The sequence below is a fragment of the Dipodomys spectabilis genome, unplaced genomic scaffold, assembly GCF_019054845.1.
Source record: "Dipodomys spectabilis isolate Male_0828 unplaced genomic scaffold, ASM1905484v1 ptg000096l, whole genome shotgun sequence".
Lineage (NCBI taxonomy): Eukaryota > Metazoa > Chordata > Mammalia > Rodentia > Heteromyidae > Dipodomys > Dipodomys spectabilis.
Genome location: NW_024870773.1, coordinates 8,440,425 through 8,465,751, shown reverse-complemented (window position 1 = coordinate 8,465,751; position 25,327 = coordinate 8,440,425). Strand labels below are relative to the sequence as shown.

General features: G+C 35.8%; 1 protein-coding gene across 1 annotated transcript in view; it reads left to right on the top strand.

Annotated features, from left to right (window-relative positions):
* The window catches only part of Gpr158 (G protein-coupled receptor 158), a 340,812-nt gene that overhangs the window by 100,784 nt on the left and 214,701 nt on the right, over window positions 1-25,327 (top strand). The gene's annotated exons all lie outside the window — the stretch shown is intronic.

Sequence of the window (25,327 nt, the reverse complement as noted above, 5' to 3'; positions counted from 1 at the left end):
ATAGAATAGTCCTCAGCTGAGCTAGCTACATTTCCAATGTTCAGTACCTGCAATGGCTTGAAGCTGCAGTGTTGGACAGCACGGGCGAGGAACGTTTCCATTATGAAAGCTCAACTGGACCGCACTGACAGAGTTGGGTTTCTAGACCAGGCTGATGAACTCTGGGCTTAATCTTGTATTATTACCCAGCCCTTTCTTAACCATGATTTAGATAATGATTACAGAGATAAAGAGAATGTAATTATCAATTTGTGAAGGGAAATAAATATGTGCAAAAGACTTAAGTCATCTTTGCCAAAGCTAAGTTAATAAAAATGTTTAAATGAAGCTGGGTGTGGGTGGCTTACACCTGTAATCCTAGCTACTTGGGAGTTGGAGATCTGAGGATCATTTTTGGCTGTGAGTCAAAATACAACTCAGCATATTACATGTTGTAAGAACTCCTGGCATAAGGCAATATTACCTAGAGAGATGGATTAAATTTAAGAAGATAATTATTTTAGCAATAATGTAAGGAACATACTACCTTTTGGGTCTCTATATTACACTCATTTTTGTAAATGAATGGATCTTGCCTAAAGGCAAGAAAACACACAGTGGTTGGTGTTTTTTTTTTTTTCTGGGTCCGGTCGTGGGGCCTGAACTCTGGGCCTGGGCGCTGTCCCTCAGCTCTTCAGCTCAAGGCTAGCACTCTACCACTTGAGCCACAGCGCCACTTCCGGCTTTTTTTTCTTTTTGCTTATGTGGTGCTGAGGAATCGAACCCAGGGCCTCATGCGTGCAAGGCAAGCGCTCTACCACTGAGCCACCTTCCCAGCCCCGAGGTTGGTGTTTATGTGTAGACCCAGCACAGTTACTGGTCTAAATGCCTGCCTTCTTCCTGTCAAGGAGCTACTGTGACTTGGGCTACCCTCATGTGATGCCTGTATATGAAGAGATGATATTATATTAAGACAGTTGTGAATATTGAAAATTGAAACCTGTTTGAAAATTTCCAAGCAAGTTTATATTTATTTTTGCTCCTATGATTTAATTAAAAGCAAAGGTGTAGCTAGAAATATTTTCAGAAGCCACGTGTGTCCCAGAGAATTTGAATTATAAGAAAATAATAGCATTTTAAAATAATAGTATTTTAGTATTACAGCATTTAAAACAATAGTATTTTAGCCTTGTATCTAACAGTCTTGATATGATTTCTTAGTAGTTTAAGAATTTTAAATTTTCTAATCATAATCATTTATAAAGGATTATGTCACCTATGAGCAAAGCAGTTTTACTTCTTCATTCCTTATCAATATACCTTCTCTTTCCTTTCTCATTGCATTGCTAGAATTGAAAAAAGTGGTGAGAGGGGATTTTCTTGCCTTTTCTTTATCTTAGCCAGAAAACTTCTAATTCCTCATAATTAAGTAGGATGTTACATGTAGAGTTTTTATTTATTTATATTTCTTTGCATTTGATTCCTTTCTCCTTTTGGGCTGGAATGGAGGCTTGAACTTAGGGCCTTACAATGTTACTCTGCTTACTTGCTCATGGCTGATAGTCTGCCACTTGAGCCATGCCTCCAGTTCAGCATGTTTGCTAGATATACAGTCTTATAGAACTTTCTGCCTGGCCTAGTTTTGTACTGCAACCCTTTGATCTCAGCCTCCTACATAGTTGTACAGTAAGCCACAAGCATCAGCTGCTTTTGCTGTTTTGAGACAAGACTTTTTGAGACAGGATTTCACTATTCAGTTTAGACTGACCTGGAACTATGTAGCTCTGGCTGACTTCAAACTCATGAGCCTACTGCTTCAGTCTTCTGATTGCTGGGATTATATGCATGTGCCACTATTTCTGGTTAGATGTAGGGGTTTTTAAAATATTTTTTTGTGGGGAATATTACTAAAATTTTAAATTAACTGAGGTAAACCTGACATCCGTATGATGCTGCAATTTCCTGGCCAATAAGGGACATCTTCCTACTTATCCTACTTATTTTTGTATTTACCCTGAGGTTTTTTTTAAACTACGCAAGTGTTGTGTTTTTATGATTATTTGTTATATCTTATTTTTCTCTCTTGTGAATATCTTTGTTCTACCATTATATTTAGCTTACTAGGCTATTGCTTGGGTATGAGAAAGATAAAGATTTCTATATGTTAATTCTATATTCCAATATTTTAATGAATTCATTATTTGCTTTAATTTCTTTTTACCTTTATGCTCTGAGTTTTTCAGAAACTCTAAATGAGACAGTTATACTTCTTTTCCACTCTCAGCTATTTTTGAGTACTTCCAAAAATGTTTGGTTATGTGAATGTTATAAATTTGTATTTTATTAGAAAAGACGACTCAGAAAATGACAAAGGCTTCTCAATTTATTTTCTTAAATATGGTGGTAATCCATTGTACGTTAGCAAAGATTATCTAATGAAAAGTAGTTCTGTTTTACAAGACATTATATATCTAGTGAGGAATTTGTTACTGCCCATTTTTTCATGCTTTGTAATGTAATAGATTTTATTTTTTATTATATTTAGTTGCATAAGGGAGGTGCCATATAACAAAGCAGTTTATGAATATAATGTATCTTGATTAACATTAACACACTTCTTTGACCTACCCCTTTTCTTACTTTTCTTAATTTGGTGATATTTACAATGAATTATTGACTTTATTCTTCAAGCCCTTTTCTCCTACTCCTCAATCTCTGAATTCTGTCTGACAGTTGGGAACTTGTATTTGTTTCTGCATTCAGTGCATTGAGGTATTTATTTTTGTTGAACCTATATAAAGATAATTTGGCCTCACAGAGATACGTACTTGGAAAACAAAAGAATATTTTATCTATATTTTTAAAGGAAATTGTAGATTTTTTTAACATCAAAACATGGTGTGGGAATTTTTAAGTTTTTATTTTCAGTGTAGATGTTTGAAACCACTTTAATATAGTTAGTGTTTTTATTGCATTGAAAGTTATTCATGTTTCTTTCAGTTTTAGAGAACTTTTATTTATGTATAACTTTGTTATATTATGCATTCAAGGTATTATTTCACCATGTAGATATTCCAATTGATAATACACTTGATCACAAATGCCAAAAAAAGTTATAGTTGTCAAAATTATTATTAATTTAATGAGAACTGTCATTAACATTGAGAAACTGTCAAGCTCATGCTGGTACACACAAGTTTCTAAAACTTAAATTTTTGTCATGGACAGAAAATCTCAACAATTGTTTTCCATGAAGTGGAGTTTACTTTGTTCATTTTCCTAGAAAATGCCTGCCAGATATCCAATTTGAATAACCATAATTTATCTGTCAATTTTTCTTTCAAGGAAAATGATTTTCCATAAATAAGTGCTAATTCAGCAGACAAGTGAAACAATTGTACAAGTGATTTTTCTTGAGATACACATTGTCATTTGGTGGGCAGCATAATTACTTTGTGCATACTTTCTCTTTCATTGCACTGAATGTGAAATGTACTCAAGGGCCGGTAGGTAATAATATTTGTTTAACTGGAAAGAGTCAGAAGTTGGGGTTGAAAAACTTATTAAGTGAAATTGGGTATTTTTTCTTCTAGTAACTTAGGTGAAGAATGTAAATAGCTGGTGTCAAGTTTCATGTCAGTGCCTGGATTCATGCTGCAGTTCCACCAGTTTCATGCTCCATGCTTTTGTACCATCAGCATGTAGAAAGCAGTATCATTATAGACATTATAGACACTTTGCAAGAGTCTTTAGGATTTCCTTGAGATTTGTAAATTACACTCTAAGAACTACTGATAAAATAAATGCCTCTCTTCTAGTTGTGTTTATTGTTTGTTTAAATAGTAGTAAGAACAACATATTCTTACCTTATTCTTGATCTTAGGTGAAATGTGTTTTATATTTCCTAATAAAGACCTAGGCTTTAAAAGATGCTATATTTTACTTTTATTAAAGTATATTTCAATTTCTATTTTTGAAGTCTTTTAATTTGGAAAATAAGTGAAAGAAAATAATGTTTAAATTTTGTTCCTAACTCAATTCATCTAACCATTGGGATGTGTGAGTCTATTTTTGGTCACTGCATATATCTCAAACCTTGTAATCAATTTGGAAGTCATCTGTTCCATATTGATTTCATGTTAACATTTATTTTTAGCACAACTATTGAGAATTCACCTTCACAAAGACTTAATATTGCAAAAACAAACATAAATGCTATGTAATGTTCAGTTTGTGAATTACTATATACTAGGTATTTTGTTATCAAATTGTCAAAAAGGGAAATGTCAAATATATATATTTTTTTAAGAATCTAGACTATCCCATACCATGTCTGTATTAAAGTTATTTAAAGTATATCCTTCTTTTTAGTAGATATATGATAAAATGTTTGATATGATGGGTCATCAAGTTGGCACCATTTTTTGCAAACATGTTAGGATAAAAATGTTTCTGGCACATTTCTTATGCAGATTTTATTTATTTATTTTTATTTTTTTATTGTGAAAATACTGTACAGAGGGGTTACAATTACATGGGCAAGACAATGAGTACATTTCTTATCAAGCATTGTAGCCTCCTCCTTTGTTTCCCCTTCCCATCCCCCCTCCGCCCCCACACAACCCTTCTCCCCGCCCCCCAAAGTTGTAAAGTTCATTTTCGACATAAGACTTGTAAGTCTCATTGTTGCAATGGGTCCACCTATATCCCTATTTAAACGATTTATTTTTTCCCTTCCTCTCCACAAATTATAACAACATCAAATACAGTGAAAGCAGGGGCTATATTGTGGGGAAGGGACATACAAAGCAACAAAGAAATAATCTTATAAATGTGTTAGAAACAATCTCATGAAAGAAAAAAACAGTTGAATACATATCTTAGGGTTCATTTCCCTAACATCAACTTATCTGACCTTATCTGCTCGACTCAGACATATACTAGTTATTGCAAATAAGGGGAACCATGGGACCTGTGTTTCTTTGGGCCTGGCTTACTTCACTTAATATAATTTTTTCCAAGTCTTTCCATTTCCTAACAAATGGGGCAATGTCATTCTTTCTGATGGAGGCATAGAATTCCATTGTGTATATATACCACATTTTCTTGATGCATTCATCTACTGAGGGGCATCTGGGTTGGTTCCGTATCTTAGCTATGGTAAATAATGCTGCAATAAACATAGTTGTTCTGGCAGCTTTAGTATGGTCTTGTTTGTGATCATTTGGGTAAATGTCCAAAAGTGGGATTGCTGGGTCATAGGGGAGCTCTATGTGGAGTCTTTTGAGGAAACTCCATACTGCTTTCCAGAGTGGTTGAACAAGTTTACACTCCCACCAACAAGGCAGTAAGGTTCCCTTCTGTCCACATCCCCTCTAGCATCTGTTGTTATTAGAGTTCTTGATTCTAGCCATTCTAACTGGGGTGAGGTGGTATCTCAATGTTGTTTTGATTTGCATTTCTTTTATGGCTAGGGAGGTTGAGCATTTCTTCATGTGTCTATTGGCCATCCTCCTTTCCTCTTCAGAGAAGTTTCTCTGTAAGTCTTTAACCCACTTATTTATTGGACAGTTGTTTCTTTGAGGATTTGTTGTTGGGGGATTTAATTTTTTGAGTTCCAGGTATATTTTAGATATGAGACCCTTGCACATTGTATGGCTGGTGAAGATCTCCCAATCCGTGGGCTTTCTATTGATCTTGTTAGCTATGTCCTTTGCCATGCAGAAACTCTGCAATTTCATGCAATCTCTTTTGTCCAACCTTTCTTTGATTTGTTGTGTTGGAGCAATATTTTGAAAGAATAATACAATGAGTTTTGCCACTTGTGAAGTTAAGAGCATGGACTATTCTAGTGGGAAAATCAGACTTGAGATTAGCTCTAGTTTGAATCTCTAATGACTATAAGCATAATGTAGCAGAAAATTCATACTTATAATCCAGCTGCTATTGCTGCTCCACTGATGCTGCTGCTGCTTCCCTCCCCGTCCCTCTCCTTCTCCCTCTTCCTTTTCTTTTTCTTTTTCCTCCTCCTATCCTTTTCTCTCTCCTCCTCCTCTTTAAAATTCCATACTGTGGTTTGGGTCAATTCTGTAACCACACTGAGTCTCTGTTTCTCATTACAAAAGAGGAGATAAATAATAATTATAAAACACAAAGGTAGTAGTAAATAGTACGTTTACATGGAACCTGATACTTTCTAACCACTTAGTATTTATTAACTCATTGAGTCTTATCTTTACAGTCACACAGAACAGCTGAACTTTGCTCATCTTCATGTAAAATTCCAACCATACAGAATGTTGTGACAATTAGAAAACTATATAAAATGTCTGTTGCAGTGCTAGAAGCAGAGTTCTTATGATAATATTGTTTATGTATTTTTAACTTTTCTTTAGCTTCTAGGGAGGGCTCTTTTCCTTTATCCAGTGTATTATATGGTCTTTCTAGCTTTAAGTAACCATAGCAAGTGTAACTTATTTTTTTTTTTTTTGATAACAGCCTAATTCTTAAGGCATTGGAATAGTTTCTGGGTAGTTCTGGATATTCAAATTCATATTCTCATCCTAGATCCATTGGAGTGAGGCATGTCAATGGAAGCATTTTCAACCATTGTGTTCTTAATAAGTATTTGAGCATTTTTCCTTAATATGTACCTCATGAATATTGGTTAAATGAGAAAATGCATGGGCTGAATGAATTGAATGCTTATATAGAATAGGTGGCAGTGTTTTGAGATCAGTACTTACTCAAAGTGCTTTTCCATAGTCATATGGATTTGTGGAAATTGGTAGGGAAACGCAAAAAGGGGCAGCTGCTGTTGATAGCATAAAACAACCTTGGACAGGCTTGAGGTAATTAATCCACAGATGCAGACAAATATTGGCAGCAGATATGATGAATCTTCACTAAATAGTATCAAAAGCTTGGTTGGAGGTATCAGATGCTGAAATAAAATCAGATTGAAAAATCTGTCCAGTAAAAAGCTGCCTTTTTTTTTTTTTTTTTTTTTTTTTTTATTTTAAAAGCTGCCTTTTAATTGCATGGAAAAGGTAGCCATTAATTAGAAAAAGAGAAATCTAAAAACAAGTGAATATATATGAATGAATAGAAATCTTAATATTTTCAGAGTGATTGAATTTCTTGGGAAAAATAAATTGGAAGAAGATAGAATTCTTGATCTCCCTTGTGTCTACTGACAGTTGAATGAGTAAGGTAGGCAAAGGAAGTTAATACAAAGGGGGAAGGCATCATTTATTGGAACTATTATTAACAGAAACTTTGAGGTTGATTTTGTTTTTAATTTTTTTGGGGGGGTCTGGTCGTGGGGCCTGAACTCTGGGCCTGGTCGCTGTCCCTCAGCTCTTCAGCTCAAGGCTAGCACTCTAACACTTGAGCCACAGCGCCACTTCCGGCCTTTTTCTTTTTTGCTTATGTGGTGCGGAGGAATCGAACCCAGGGCCTCATCCATGCAAGGCAAGCACTCTACCACTGAGCCACCTTCCCAGCCCTTGAGGTTGATTTTTGAACAAACTGCCATCCATTCTCCTTCATCATATAGTGCTCTTCTTCAGTTGACTTGAAACATTTTAGATTTAGGCTTGATTTACCTTTACTTTAGGTGAATGCTAGAATAACATGCAGATGAAAAATTATTCTTTAACTCAATAACTCAGATATTCATTTTTTTACCTTTTTGCTGATGAAACTTGCATTAGTGTAGTCTTAACTGCTATATGCAGGGAATCTCAGACAATATCATGTGGTTAGTTTTAAGATTTGGAAAATATAAATAAATAAGGTGGGCATGTATATCTTTATATTTATATCTCCCAGAACTTAGATAGTAAAAAAAGTTATTACCAGATACCTACTTCTTCAAGATATTCTGTCCTATACCAGATCTGGAATTCACTGTCCTGGTAACATGGGAAGTCCTAGGCCACAGTTCACAAAACTGAAGTTGAGTTGGAAGATAGAAACAGATATAAGTTTGTACTTGTATTAGAACAAGCACAATCTTGTTACTTAAGATAACCTATAAGGTCCTCTATGATGATTTTTACATAATCTTCCTCTCCCTATCTTCTTTTCAAACCACACTGTCTTTCAAGACGTTATATCTGAAAACAAACTTTACAACTTTGGCCATGGGGGGTGGACATGGAAAGAGATGGGAAAGGGAAACAAAGGAGGAGGCAACAATGCTTGATCAGAAATGTACTCATTACCTGGCCCATGTAATTGTAATTCCTCTGTATGGTATTTTCACAATAAAAACCCCCAAATATGTCATATAATTTATTTTCTGCTATCTTTACTTAGTGTGTTAACCTTGCTTGAAAATGATACTTAACACACTTTTAAAATTTGTTAGTTCTTCGAAGCCCAATTTAGGACATGTCACTACATTGATCAATAGGACCAAAGTATTTTACTCCAAAAATGGAAGAATTTTCTATATCATGACATCTAATTTGGTCCCAGTCATGCCTTGTGTATGTAAAATACTTCATGTTTCAAAACCCATTGCCAATGGATCATTTTAGAAAACCTTTCCTGAACTGCCTATTTCTTACCTGAAGTTCCATTGCAAAGACTTACTATCTTGGGCTCCTGACCTGGGTTCATACCTGCATGAGTTTAATTCTTGGGGCCAATCTTGGTATTTTACCTTCTTCTTTGATTTCTTATTTAGTCAACCAGAGGTTTGTGTGTGTGTCTTTGGGGACTGCTCCTGTCAGTTGATTCCATTAATATTACAGTTTTCAATGAAACATAGAAATGATATTCTACATTTGATAGTTACTTGTCTATCTACCATCTCAGACACTGCTTCTGAATTCTTCTTAGTACCAAGGTAGATTTTTATTCCAATTTCTAGTTCTGACCTATTGCTCCTAGAGCAAATGGAAATGTTTTTTTTTAAAAAATCTTTGTCCACCAAGGTGCTGAGGAGGACTGTAGGTTCAACTAAAAGGAGATAAAGGAGAAAACTACAAAGGAATCAATGCATTGGTTAGCGAGCAACCAGTGCCCCACAAATGGAGAATCAAAGGTCAGGTCTCCAAGGTGGCTCTGGCTCAGGCCGTGGTTCCTTGTCACTGAAACATATAAGTGAGCCAAAAGGTTATGAGAGTTGATGACCTTTCTATTAGCATATAAAGTGGTATTCAAAGTTAGATAGAATTAATTTGAAAAAATCAATCTATTAATAGTAATGTAGGAACTGATGATCTATTTCTGGAGTATAACCTGCTGTTGAAAGGAAAATGACTTATAGTTTCATTATGGGTGTGTGTGGGGGTAGTAGAAGGGGTGCTATATTGTGCTTCTCAACCTTGGTTTGTGACAACTTTGACAGTTTCCAAGGTTGTAGTGAGATTCTTTTCAAAAACTAAAGTATAGGACTTTGCTTGTAAGCTCTTACCATGGAAGAGTTTATGGAATGGAATGAACTACAGTTTCACCAGTTCCTACACAGATTTTATTCTCTCATCTGAGATAATGGAAACTATGTTTCCAGCATATTCAGCTGGGCCTTACTTTCTGTGATCTTATTAAAAGTACTAAGAAGAGTTTAGGTTGTTGACTCTCACCTGTAATCCCAGGTACTCAGGAGACTGAAATGTACATTGATATTCAAAGCCAGCCCAGGGAAAGAATTCTGTGACAGATTTATCTCCAGTTAACCACAAGGAGACAGTAGCTCAAGTAATAGATCACTAACCTTTAGCAAAAAGTTAAGGAATAGCACCCAGCCCCACTTCACACCCCAGGACTGACACACACAAACACACATGCACGCACACACACATGCAAACACACATACTGAGAAGAATGGAAATTGTTCATTGTGAAATCTATTCTAAATCTTGAAAATATCAAAGAACTATTTCTGATAAATCATGAAATATTGTTATTTTTCTCGTTATAATAGGCATTTGCTTTATTAACAATTAATAATTCACTTTATCAAATTATTATTTCTGAAAGATACTCTAAGGATGATTTTAACTTGTATTTGAAAATAGGTATTTGTATTTGCTTCAATTTTTCCTACTAGAAGGCAGGGCTGTTAATACATAGTGTGTTTACCTCCCATGAGAAATCTGTTCTAAGAGGTTTGAAGATGAATTTCTTCAATTCTTTAATAGTGATGAGTGATTTTCTTATTACTCTATGGGAAAATCTCATTTACAGTAACCTTAGAGTTTTTGCTTTGTGATGGTACTAGGCTTGAACTGGACCTGTGCAATATCCCTTTACTTTATCACAGAAGGCTGGCATTCTAACACTTGAGTCATAGCTCCACTTCCAGCTTTTTGGTAGTTAATTGGAGGTAAAGGGAGTTTCTGGCAGGACTGGCTTTGAACTATTATCCTCAGATTTCAGCCTTTTAAGAGTCTGAGGTAGTAGACTTGAGCCATTAGTGTTCAACTTTAAAGGCTTATTATTTTTGAGCACTTAGAAATGCCAATTTGGGTGTTATTTGAAAACCAACCACAAAAATATAAATTCTGTATTTCAAGTTCCTGACTAAAAAACTGCCTCTTTGCAAAAGTGACAGTTGCTCATTTTGTAAAAACCCAAGAACTGTTTCTTGGTTAGTGTGACAAGATTTAAGAGATTGTTTTATTTTAAATTTGAGAATAACTTTTCAAATCTCCAATTGCAGCTTCAGACTGAGGCATTAACACCTGAAAAAGTTAACCACTGGAGCTTTAATATTTACTGTTAGTTCACTGAAAGAATACCTGTGACGTGAACCTCAAGAAAGATAAAAACACGGACCTGCCGTCAAGGAGCGTGACATCTCCTTGGAAAGTGGGTTAGGGAACATGCAGTGCAATCACAAATAGGCAATTAATCATCAATTTCTAAATACTAAGGGACTTGGCTTCTAAACAGTGAATAGTGAATAGTGACTCCTTCAGAAACTTGCTGCATTATGCAATGGATTGATAAGTGAAAATTTTAGGATGTGGGAATTTAGCAAGATTGGAATATTGGTGCCAGACAGAGCCTTCATTATGTTCTCAGATGTAATAGAAAATGTATCTGGCCAATTGATGAGGAGACTCTATATGCTTGTTTTTAAATATTGAAGAGTAGGCTTCAAGTGAATTACTTATTCTGAAATGATTCCTTTGGAAATTCTGGTGCTTTGATGAGGATCAATATTGCCCTTTAGGCAACTTGGAGATATTTGGGAACGTGCAACAATAACATTAACACAAATTACCTACTTTGGTTTTTTTTCCACCATTTATTATAGTACTAGCTGGTACCATTCTCCTCTTCTTCAGAAAATTCTTTCTCACTGTGTATCATGTAAGACAATTTTTCTTTTATTGATCCAAACATTAATATTGTCTGTATTTCCAAATTATTGCTTTAATTTACTTTTGAGTCCTGAACTTAACTCTTGTAAAAAAGTAATTTCTTTTGCAACTTATAGAATGGCTTCTTTTTAAAGAAAAATATATTTATTAAAACTTTATTTATAAAATGTATTTCTTCTTAGAGAAGGTGTCTCTCTTTGACCAAGTAACTTATTAGAGCTAATACTAATAATTACTGTATCTATGCTAAAGAAAAAACACTATGAAAATCTCTTCAAGTTTATGGGAAGTATAAAAGGCGAATCCTAATTCTAAAAATTTAACCTCAGATTTAAGAAGATTGGAAGGAAGTATACTATTGTGCTAGTATTACACAGAATGTTCATTGACACAAAGAATATATAATTACAGAAGCCGTGTTAATGTCACAAGTTCACTGTGGAGAAGATATTAGGAAGACATGACAAAGTTTGCTAGTGGTGGTGCTTTGTAAGCATATTAATCCTGTTCAAACCCAATTTAATAGCACTTTAATAGTGAGCTAGGATGGAATTAGTTGCATATAAAGGTAGTCCTTTGTTGAAGAGGTAATTGTTCATTTGAAAGAGTTGGTTTTTTTTGGAAGAAAATTTCAAAATTAGCCCTAGTACAAAAACAGAAAATAATATTTTCCATTGCTGGTGACCAGTTTAGTTATTGTAAAAGTAGTACGTCAGAATGATATCATTTGTAGGAAGTATAGCTATTTGTGATATTTCCAAATAGATGTTTCAGTTATTTTAATTACATTATTTAACATGTCCTGCAAATGAGAGCTTTGGCCAATATGTGGCATTCACTAATGTATGAATCACTAAAGAGAACTTCTGTAGACCAAAATTTAAGAAACTTTCTTTTAGGCTTATACTATTACTTGCATTTGGGCTTTGTCTGTGTATGATAAATGTCAAAACCAAAGTAGCTATAAAAACCAAAGTAGCCTATTCAGATTAGGTATTTATTTCATGTACTTTTCTTAATTTTTGGTAACATAGATGCCTTAATAAAAGTTTTTCTTTAGTCCTGCCTTGATATTGAATTTATTCTAATAATCCCAGAACTTTGCTAACAGTTCAGTATTTATGTTATAAAATGTTTTATTTATATTTACTATCTGAAGAACTGCTAACAAATTAACTTTCTCTTCACTTGGAAATATCCCACTACCAATTAACTTCAAAAATACTTTGTAAAGAGTTAGTGAAGTTGATGCTGCTGAGATACTTTATTGTTCAGACCTTAAAATCAAGGTAGAAAGTCTAGGATTTAGTTCTTTGAATCTATAATTTCCTGGAAATTCTTGCTTCAGTTTTTGTAATAATATGTTATTCTGACTCTGGATTCCCTGCTATTCTAAACTCTTTTCTCATCAATCTTTCCAATTATGTAAAATTGCTCATGTTCAGGTTTTCTCGCTCTTTCCTTCCACATCCCTTTGTCTACAAATAGCTTTTTTACTGAGATCAACATTAACACCAACTACTCCAGGGTGACAGTTTTGACAAAGATATCTGGGTTTTGTTTTACTCTTACATTTTCTTATAGCTTTCAATAAGCCTCAGTTCAGGTTTTATTTTGTTGGATGGCAGACTCAGAATGATTAAGTCATATTTCTTAAAAGTTGTGATTTCTAGTGGTAAATGACAAATTATCACAAAGCTAATCACTAGAAGAATAAATTTTTATTGATGGCACTGGAGATTGAAATAAGACCCGAAGCCTGAAGCTTGCTAGTTGAAGCACACTATTACTTGAGATATATGCTTCCAATGTTTTTTCTTTTTTTGTATTTAGATTGTTTTTCATATTGGGTCTTATAGTTTTGTTTAGGATAGCCTGGAATCCTATCTCTGCTCTTGAGTAGCTGTTACTACAGGCAAAAAAATAGTGTATTATCAATCAGTTTCTTATGTAAGAAGTTTAGGAAGGTGAATAGATTATAAAGGGTCATGTGAAAAGAATCAGGAGTCTTTGTGGCTCATCTTAGAATTCTTTTTTTATTATTAATAAGTTTTTTATTGTGAAAATACTGTACAGAGGGATTACAATTACATGAGCAAGATGAATACATTTCTTATCAAGCATTGTTGTCTCCTCCTTTGTCCCCTCCCCCAGCTAAAGTTCATTTTTCATTTTATTTTATTTTTTTACAGTTTTTTTTATTGTGAGAATACTGTACAGAGGGTTTATAATTACATGGGCAAGGTAATGAATGCATTTCTTATCAAGCATTGTTGCCTTCTCCTTTGTTACCCCTTCCCATCCTTTCCCATCCCCCCCGCCCCCCCCCGCACCCCGCACCAAAGTTGTAAAGTTCATTTTTGACATAACATCTTGTACATCTCATTGTTGCAATGGGTCCACCCGTATCCCTGTTTAAACAATTTGTTTTTTCCCTTCCCTTCCACAAATTATAACAACATCAAATATAGTTCAAACAGGGGTTATACCATGGGGAGGGACATACAAAGCAACAAAAAAATCACCTTATAAATATGTTAGAAGCAATAGCAAGACAGAAAAACCACTTGAGTCCTTATCTTGGGGTTCATTTCACCTAACATCAACTTATCTGACCTTATCTGCTTGTCTCAGACATATACTAGTTATTGTAATTAAGGGAAACCATGGGACCTATGTTTCTTTGGGCCTGGCTTATTTCACTTAATATAATTTTTTCCAAGTCTTTCCATTTCCTAACAAATGGGGCAATGCCATTCTTTCTGATGGAGGCATAGAATTCCATTGTGTATATATACCACATTTTCTTGATCCATTCATCTACTGAGGGACATCTTGGTTGGTTCCATATCTTAGCTATGGTAAATAATGCTGCGATAAACATAGTCAACAAAACAAAGAGTTGATTCTTTGATCCTTAAGTAGACATGTAGAAAAGAGTTCTCTGTAGATTTTAATTGAACATGTAGTAACTTTCTTGTGTAAGTCCTCTGAGCTTTCAGGATAAATTTAATTAAGTGTAACATAGGCCAACCTATTTTACTACAGTAAACTACTAATAATATTTCTTCTCTCTTAAGGATAGTGTGACCCATGGCAAGAGTGGAAGAGATGGCCTATTTTACTGATGTGTAATACCTAGTTGTGGTTAGTAAATCTTAGAAAGCATGCAGTAGGGTATTAAGAGAATGAAGGAACTTTCAGTTGTCTGCAAAGAAGGAACAGGTTGGCAAAGTGGGATTCCACAGAGAGTGATCCTCATTGGAACTTTTTGATGGAAAAACTGGGAGATCAACCTCTGAAAATTAAACTTCCCTTCTTGGTGTTGTTTAGAATTGTTCCTAATTTTTGTCAGTGCCATTATTCAACAGTGTAGTCTTAATTTTGTAGCTTGAATGTATTTTCAATATGAAAATCAGTTTTATGTTACTGATTGGATTAAGACTGGTAATAATTGATAGGTTTGATGTGTCTCAATTGTCATCTGTTTTTGTGCCTTAACATATTTAATTATAAAGATATATTCTTTCTTTATCTAAACCATTTTTCTATTTCCTCCCCCTAACTTCTGACTTTTGTCCTAGTTGGTGAGTTACTGTTTGTCAGCAATTTTCATAGAACTTTTTCTTTCCTTCTGAACTGAAACCTCAAATCTATGATTTACATGCTTAATTGCAATTGTGATTAATAGCTGTCTCTTAATCAGTGAGGTAGAATCTTGTTTGTTGTCTCCATGTTCTCACAGTGTCCATGTAATAACTGGTACATGGAAAGTGCAATGAATATCATCCTTTTCGGTTCCTTTTCGGTTATGGACCAAGAAGTTAAACTCAGGGCTTGGGCTCTATCCCTGAGCTTCTGCTCAAGGCTAGTACCACTTGATACACAGCACCACTTCTGACCTTTTCTGAGTCATGAGATAAGAATCTCATGGACTTTCCTGATCAGACTAGATTCCAACCAGGTTTCTTAGCTCCTTGAGTAGCTGGGATTGCAGGCATGAGCCACCAGAGCCCAGATTTAGATTAAAATTTTACGTGAACAGTTAAGACTACTTAGGACTTAAGAGAAAATGAGTTTCTTTACTTCTTGGTATTGTCTTTGTATCCTCCATTTCTATTTAACTTATAATTGTTTGTGGCCAAAACCTCTTTTGTTGACCTAAGTTTTAGTATTATACCAGTGAGGCAAAAGTGATTACATAAAATAACAATCAGGATCCTGAAAACATAAAAACAAATGATATTGTAAATCACATGGCTTCACATGTACTTTTTACCTTAATAAGCCTCTTACTAACAAATCTCTATTTTGGCTCTCAAGTTGAATCCAGTGTATATGATTAATATATTGTTATATTATTCTATTTACAAATTTAATGATAGGTCCGAAATCTTGGTTCCCACTTTTTGATGTGGAGGAATTAACTTTTGTGTACCCCCACTATGTACAACACATTTTGCACACATGGAATGCTAACTAGATTTGCTTAAATGAATCAAAAAGATTGATACTACACAATCTTTTTGGTTTTTTTAAGCCAATTTTTCCTAATTTCATTTTCCCATATCTTATACAGAACTATTTACTGAAGTAATTTATGATTAATACAGCTTTACATTGTGTATATTGACAATTCTGAATTCTATTAAACTTTTTTTCTATTTTTAAAAAACATACCATATTCATAAAGAGTAACTGATGAACTTGGAATGGTTGTTTATCTGAATATGATTCCCTAATGGGAATTTTTGCTTTTTGATAAATAATTCTTAAGCTCATATTTATGAAGTTGTCTCTGTAAATTTTAGGATATGTGAAAGGCTTTGAAGTTTTATGGAAGACAAATTTTCAGTTGAGGACAAACCAGAGGAGACTAGTGGCATAATGGATGTGCTTCACAAAATTTTGTGGTATGTGTTGGGACCAGTGCTGCCTCAGGACTAAAAGAATAAGAAAGAGGAGGTGGACTCAGGTAGTTCATGCTTATAATTCTAGCTGCTCAAGAGGATGGGATCTGAGGATGATAGTTTGAAGACAGCCCAGGCAGGAAAGTCCGTGAGACTCTTATCTCCAATAACCATCGAATTAATACTGGTACTTAAATAGTAGAGCATTGGTCATGAACTAAGGCACTCCAGGACAGCACTCAGGCCCTGAGATAATTTTCCTAAACCCAGCACCAAAGTCCCCAGGACCAAAGTCGCCAGGAAGCAACCCTATGAGCAAAGTGAGCTTAAGAAACTGTGGGTATAGATTTCAAATCCCTCCTCACAAATACTTCCCTAGCAACCACACCTGCTTTATCAGGTCACAAAGCTGCCTGCTACACCCTGTGATTTCCTCACTGTATTTTAGCCACTCATCCACACACCTCTACAGTGGTTTGTCCTGATCAACATGGTGTGTGTTAGGGTTCCAGAAGGAGCAGTGATAGTTTGTTTGTATTGACTTTTGAGGCTCAGCCTAGGCCTGGCAGCAGCCAGAGCAGCCTTGGAGCCATGGAGGAGCCTAAGGCTGTCATTCAGACATACTTTGGGCTCATTTTGTCAGAAATCTTCAGGATTGTGAAATAAGACCTGAAGAACTGAGTTTAGACTCAGATTCCTCCAGTTTTCTATGGGAACTCATGGGGTATATGACTATTATTGGACTCTTGGTTATTAATCTTGTGGGTAAGCATTTATCTGAAAAGAGAAGAGCTTGCCCTAACATATTTGGGACTGACTGAAGAAAAATGTCAACTACCTCCAGAAGATAACCTTGTTCAAGAAGAACATGAAGGCTTCGTGTCATCGGTAAAGGATGCCAGTTTTGAGAAAGACTCCACAGAATTACCGAGTTTGGTGGCAGCATGTGAAATGCTGGCCAGATCCAACTCTCAACTTGAAGCAGAAATACTCTTCCTAGAGAAGACTCTAGAAGAAGAGAAATTGAAGAATGCTGAACAAGAAGCAGTGTTGACCATGTTATCAAAAAAAGAGCAGCAGCTAGAAGATGTGTCAAAATTCCTCATCTCACACGTAGATGGGGTCAAAGCCAACTTCAAAGCGCTGCAGATCAATAATGCACAACTAAAGGACTCCATCACAGATACTTTGGAAGAAAATTTCCAACTACATCAAAGTCTACAAGAGCTTTCCCAACAAGCTGAACTACTGAAACAACAGGTGAATGAACTTAATAAAGAGAAAATAGCAGCTGAAACTGGCAAAGGCCATGCAGAACCAGTGCTAAATGATCAAGAGAGTGAAGGCAGGGCTCTTAGTGAAAGGCTGGTCAAGGTGAATGATTGTGACACGGTGCTAGAAACAGACATGTTAGAGGATGCCGACTTGAAACTGAAGGGTGAAGTAGAACTTGTTGCCTCTGCAAAGGAGCTTTGCAGAAACTGGTGTATGCGGTTCATTTAAGTGCTTCCATAGAAAGAGGAAGGAAGCAAATTAATGCTCAGTTGTCTGAAGGACATAAAACAAAGGAAAACCCTCTTGAGCATATTAAAGATTTCCAGACTGAAAAAGTATTTCAGCAGTCTATAATTGACCATTTTGGAAGAGAGAGCCTGTTGCTTCAGCAGAGCTTTATAACAATGGGTGAAGTGTATCAAGAGGAAGAAACAAAACTTGATGGGAAATGGATGGCAGAAGAAAACTATCGGCTAGAGATAGAGGAGAAAATTTCCAAAGTAGATGAAAAGGCCTGTTATGTATCCGCCGAACTGGACAGCCTTAGAAAGGCAGCTAGAGAGTCTGAAGACAAAGTGGAGAGAAGTGTTCTTAATTGTCAAAAGCAAATGGCGTCCTATGAGCAAATGCAGTGGCACGTGCTCGTCAGCTAAGACAGCGATACTTTAGACAGCTCAGATACTTTAGAAACATAAATGCCTGCAAGAGATAAAAATTAGCTAGACTGAAGTTTCAATATGAACTTTTAGGAAACAATCCCTAAGCCTGACATTTCAAGTGCCACATTTGGCAGACAGCATTCTCTACTGGTCGCATAGTAGTAGTTCTACTTCCATCTGAGAGCAAGGCTTGTCTGAATCCTACAGTTTTGTTGAGGAGTCCGGTCAGACCCCCATTTCCCTGGCCACTTGCCAGAGGAAGAGGCTGAAGAGTTCAGGAGAATGCCCAAGCTATCGGCTGAAGAAAGACATCGGAGACTTAAGGTATGACAGGCAGGGGAGGCCCACATAGCATTTTCTGACCCCAAGTCCCTTTCACCTGCGTGCAAAGGGAACAAGAAATGTTGGCTGCTCCATCATGCTGCCTATATCCTGTCTGAGCTCCATCTCTGCAGAGTCAAAGTAGACCTTATTCTAATTCTGCTAAACTGCCTGAACTAGTAGGTCTCAGGAGCTTGAAACTGCCTTCTTTGGATAAAATGAATGCATCAATTCTTGCCAAAGCTGGTCTTGTTAAGACTAATGTGCCTGATTTATGTCTGTGTTGTAAGAAAAGCAGCACGTCCTACCTACCCTTGATCTTCCTCCTAGAGGTTTATTGGGAACAATGGACCAAAGGAGCAAGTGTGTGTGAAGGGGGCTACCTTGCCCTCCACCTCCTCAAAGAAGCCTGTACGGAGTGTCTCCGGGTTATTTTTTAGCCGGGAACTTCCATGGACTGCCACATCCTCAGTTCCCAGTGAAAAATACCAATCTACAGATGGAGTTTGATCATTCCGTTTTACCAAGATCTGGATTCCCAGACTGAGTCTTCCTAATGGATACAAAAAGAGAGTCAGTGAGAATGGGGCCTCCTGGTCCCCCACCTGATGGAGCATATATGAATGGACCTTGCCCACCTAGGGGCTTTTACCAAGCCCCTTGTCCTTTGTTCCCTGTGAGAAATGAGTATTCACCGATGGATTGTCTTCATTCAGTTCCCCCAAGACATGAATTCCCTTTCCCCACTCCCATATTGTCTAATTAGTAATCAAATAAAGATGCTACCTATTTCTAACACAAGAACCAGAGTGTTGACAATGTTTTCTTTTTTTTAAAAATCTGTTTTCAGTGGAATTTTGACTTAATCTCATTTTCTGTTTAAGCAGTTGTTATTCAAGTGATTATACCTTTTCCCATATTTTTTATGTGAATTGTATGGCTTGCACTCAAGGCCTAAGACCTGGACACTTGTGGTTTTCTGATGATTAGTTTTAGATAAAAATCTGATGGACTTTCCTGTGCTGTCTGCCTTTGAACCTCCATTCTTAGGACTCAATTTCCTGAGTACATAGAATTACACATGTCAGCCCCCAGCACCCAGCTCAAATTGATTTTTACTGGGAATATAATTCTATGGGTAGTAATTGCAATGATTTAAATAAGAATATTATTTCAATTTAATTTTTATCTTCCATTTAATTTAGATTTTTTCTTTAATACTATCATTACCTAAACAATAACTGAATTTTAAACATACAATTTTTTTTCTTTTTAATGTTTTTTATTATAAAAATAGTGTATAGAGGGGTTACAATTACATGAGTAAGAGTAAGGTAACGAGTACCTTTCCTATCCAGCATTGTTGTCCCCTCCTTTGTTTTTCCCCTTCCCTCTCCACCTCCCCAACTCCTTCCTCTTTCTCCCCACTAAGCTGTGAAGTTCATTTTCTACATAGTGTCTTGTACATTTCATTGTTACAATGGGCCATCCTGTATCCTTATTTTAGCATTTTGTTATTTCCTTTCCCTTCTCCAAATTAGAAAAATTATACTTACAATCTTGAAGTGAGGATATTATAAACTTCAAAAGCTGTTCTTCTATGTAAGAAATGTATTTACCATAGTCACAAGGTAAGTTGAATGTATGAAAGTAAGTTCATACTTAATCTTTAATTGATTTGAATTTTTCCAAACAAAGAATTCTAATTTTCCACTAAGAAGAAATAGCTTAACTGGACACTAGTGGTTCATGCCTGTTATCCTAGCTTCTCAGGAGTCTGAGATCTGAGGATATGTCTCAAAGTCAGTCTGGGACTCAAGTCTGTGAGATTCTCACCTGCACTAAACAACCAAAACCTGATCTGAACTTCAGCTGTTAGAATAGCTTTGACCAAGAACAAGGTTAGGTACAGAACCCTGTCCTCAGTTCAAGACCCAGCACTGGTACACACACACACACACACACACACACACACACACACACACACACACACACACACACACACACACACACACGCACACACACACTGTAATGCTATAGTGTGTGTGTGTGCATGTGTGTGTAAGTGCCTTTTTTCTGGGACTGTCAGGATTTGATCATATATATAAATGAGATTTTTGTCTACAAAAGTACGAGGAAAAATGGTAAATTTCTTGCTAAGTTTTGCCTCAGTTCTGAATCAGGATCCCCAATGGAAGACCTTAACAAAGTTGCAGTAGTTGACAGTGAGAGACTGAGAAATGCCATATCTAGAAATTTTTTCTTTCAGATCTGCCCTCCTAAAGCTCAAATGAAAGTGTCTATTTTGTGTGTAGAGTTCCATAGTCCTCATGGAAGTAGAGTCAGAATCTGGAGATTAGTTACCAGGTAACTGCTGACAACCTTGGCCTTCACATGAAAATCAAGTAAATTTTATAAAATTTCTTTGCAAGTTATTAAAATATTCTCAATCAAACTAATGCTATATAAAGGCTGTATTAGGGCTGAGTGAGGTTGTTCAAATCTCTATTCTTGCTTCATGGGAAGCACATATCAGGGGATCGTAGTCAGAGTTGAACTAGGCATAGTGTTCACAGGATTCCTCATAGAGTATTATGACATGCATCTTTTACCCTAGCTACAGGGGAAGCACATTGGTTGTATGTAATGGCATATGCTTGCCATCCTCAGTAATACAGGGAAACACAAGACAGGATTGCAGCCAAGGTCAGCCTAGGCATAAAGTGAGATCCTACCTTGAAAATCACTAAGGTCAGACAGTGGTGGTTCACAACAATTCTGTCTACTCAGGTGGCCAGAAATTGTAGTTTAAAACTATCTTGCTCAGAAAAGTCTGTGGGACGTTCTCTCTAAAATAACCTGTAAGAAGCCAGGGTGGAGTTGAGGCTCAAATGGTAGATCATCTGTTGGCAGAGAAAGCCACGCATGGGTGAATGATCTTAAGTTCAAGCCCTAGTCCAAAAACAAAAATAAAACTGTGTTAGGAGCCGCCTGATAATTTTAAAGTGAAATCTACAGTCCTCTGTTATTTAGTTTTTGGTGTCCTCAAATACACGAATCAAGAAATGTAGGCTTGCTTTCTGTTAGCTTACTGTCCATTTAAGCAATAACTTGTGACTTTAATTACAAACCTTTTTCCTCATTTTCTTCACTTACAAAATGTAGATCATTTTTATTTACATATTTAGGGGAAAAGAATTCTTAGTCCAAAATATCAGGAACCATAAGGGAGAGAACTACTTTGCAAGAACTGGTGCTGATAGCTCATGCCTGTAATCCTAACTACTCAGAGGCTGAGATCTACGGATCACAGTTTGAAGTTAGCCTGGGCAGGAAAAGTCCTTAAGACTCTTACCTCCAATTAAATAGCAAAATTCTGGAAGTGAAGCTGTGGCACAAGTAAGAAATGGAAAAAGACTATAGATCTGGAGTGGTATTTTCCCTAAACAAAAACATATTCTCAAGTGTAGTTTTGTGGATAGAAGGTTCAGCATAGCTTTTAGAAATTATGATTAAATTGAGTTCTTTGTGAACCAACAGTATGGGCTGCCAGAATAAATTAATTAGCTATTTAGAAATAAGCAAAAAATAATTCTGTTCTGTCTTTTAATCATTATGGTAAGAAAATTATATCTGCTACATTTCCCCATATTTTACCTATGCAAAATAAATTTCTCAAAATACAAAATCACTGTGATACCTATTTGTGTTCTCATGTTTTCAGTTCTGCTTATTAAGTATAAATCATTTTTATTCACATTACATCACTAATTGGTACCAACAATTGTTTTGAATGGCCCAGAATTTTTTACTCTATTTTACAAGTTACATAGATCCATTTTCATATTAATCTATGATATAAATAGTCTTGTATTCCAAGTTTCATAGTTTTGAACCAAGGAGGCCTTTGGGGAATTAAGATAAAAATTATCCCCTTTTATTTGTGCTGGTCCTGCATCTTGATCACAGCTTTTATGCTCAAGGCTAGTACTCTACCACTTGTGCCATAGCTTCACTTCCAGAATTTTGCTATTTAATTGGAGGTAAGAGTCTTAGGGACTTTTCCTGCCCAGGTTAACTTCAAACTGTGATCCATAAGTCTCAGCCTCTGAGTAGTTAGGATTACAGGCATGAGCTACCAGCACCAGTTCTTGCAAAGTAGTTCTCTCCCTTATGGTTCCTGATACTTTGGACTATGAATTCTTTTCCACTAAAAAAATAAAACATGATGTGGCCAGTTGGTTGTAAGGTATTTAAGAAATACAAATATTTATCCCAACTTTAAGAAACTAATTTCATGAGGTACATTAAACTAACAGGGAGTTAGTGTTCAGAGCCAAATGGAAAGGTGTAAATCACTGAGACCTTAAGTAGAGGAACTAAGCATAAAAGTCTGCTCATTCTAGCCATTTTATCACCCTTTATAAAGCATTTATTTATTCTTTATTCATGTACTCAATACATACTTAAAATAGAATCATCAGCATTATTATAATTCATCACTTAATTGTTCTATCTTAAAAGTGTGAATGCTCCAGTACAATCTTTATCTATAAGCCCTCTATTTGCCTTTGTATTTTCCTGCTAGGATGTTGTTTTTTTTCCTTTTCATCATGAAATAGAGCACACATACAAATGAGTGGATACAATACATATTCATGGGGTAAATAATAGTAATAACAAAATAAAAACTCATATAAAATACTATTGAGGTTCTAAAGCAAATGTTTGAAATCCCTTATGGGTTTCCTTTCAAGAATATTTTACTCACATTACCTCCTAACAAAATAACTATTTTATTTAAAATTTAAAAAATTGTATTATTGATATTACAAAAAGTTGTAGGTTTTTTTTTTTTTTTTTTTTTTTTTGTCGGTCATGGGGCCTGAGCACTCCCTCAGTTCTTTAGCTCAAGGCTAGCGCCCTACTACTTGAGCCACAGCGCCACTTACAGCTTTTTTTGCTTATGTGGTGCTGAGGAATCGAACCTAGGGCCTCATGCATGCAAGGCAAGCACTCTACCACTGAGCCACCTTCCCAGCCCCCAGTTGTAGGTTTTATTATATATTCCCATATATGTGTCCTTTTGGGTGCTATATTTTTTTCCACTCTTTTAATTGTGTATCCCCATTCTAGTATTCCACTTTCCTGGCACTATAGTTTTACTGTAAATGTTGATAATCAGTGGTACGAATCTCCCTTCTAATTTTTTTTTTCAATGATTGTTTGGCCTCTCTTGTCTGTCTTCATCTAAAGAAATCTTAAAATTTTGATATTTTAGTTGTTATAAAAATTCTATTTAGAGCTGAGCATTAGTGTCTTACTTCTTAATTACTAAGGAGACTGAATTCTAGAGGATCAGGATTCAAAACTAGCACAGGCAGAAAAGGCTGTGGGATTCTGTCTCTCTACCATCTTTAGCCATGGCTCAAGTAGTAGAGCACTAGCTGAGCAAAAAGCCAGCAAGCACAAGGCTGCAAGTTCAAACTCTAGTACCATTAAACAAAGGCCAACTCCACTTAGATTTTGATTGTATTACATCCATATGATGATACAAACACTAGAATATTATATTTCTATTTTGGAATCCATTTTATTTCTTTCTGTTTGGATCATCATTGATATCTGAAACTGAAGTTTAAAACACATCATCTTTTAGATTTGTTTTTGTATTGCTATGGGGTTGTGTTTTAAAGGAGCTTTTCCTCCACTGAGGCCATAGACTAAAAGTCATTTGATCTATGTAGCTTTCCTAAATAACCATGGCAGAATTAAGCACTTCCTCTTCCTCTTCCTAGAAAAATTTTGAACATATTTCCTCTGTACCATTGATTGTGGTGGGAGGAACAGCCAGCCACAAGTTGAAATATCATTGCAGCTTGTTTAACCCTAAAGTGGTTATATTACAAAATATACCATTTGGAGTTAAGAGGGAGATTTAAACAAAAGGAAAGCCAAAAGGCAATAGAAGATAATAATTGAAATCCCTAGAATTAAGAAATGCTCCTTAATTATTGAATATAAGAATTCCCTCCTTTTGTTTCAGGCATCAACTAGCCAGCTCTCCCTTGCTCAATCATGTGTCACTCAGAAACTGTCACAATTGGAATAGTCTATTTGTGTTTACTTGACCCAGTAAGATGACTACATGTTGAACCCTGATTGAACATAACTCTATATTATGTTATTTTTAAGGCTATAAACTCTATCAAGTCTATATTATACTTTGGGGAACAAAGGAACTTTTCATGATGCTTTATTGCTGCTGTGGACAACTTCAATAAACTTACATGCTGCCTTTAGTTTTTAGTTACCTGGCTAAGCTATTTGTAAATCTAATCCTTTTCTTTGCAGTTTATCTTGTTGTCTGTGTATAATGACGTTTTCTCTTGCTGTCCATTTTCACTCTTATTTTATCTTTATTTCACTGACAACAGCATGTAATACAGTATTGAATAGGAGTAACAGAAAGTGGAATTATATTTTTTCTGCCTCTTTTTGTGTGTGCTGATCTTGAGGCCTGAACTTAGGGCCTGGGGATTGCTCTTGAGCATCTTTTACTTAAGACTAGTCATTCTACCACTTGAGCCACAGATCTACTTCTGGCTTTTTGGGTAATTGGAGATGACAAGTCTCACAACTTTGCTGCCTGGGCTGGCTTTGGGCTGTGATTCTCAGATCTGAGCCTCCTGCATAGATAGAATTATAGGCATGAGCCACAGGTGCCTGCCTTATTTTTCCTACTTTTTAAAGAGTAATTTAATTATTGATGACTGCATATTGTACTTGTGGTATGTTTTTGTTGGTTTGTTTGTAAGATATACTTTAGTAGGACAAGGAA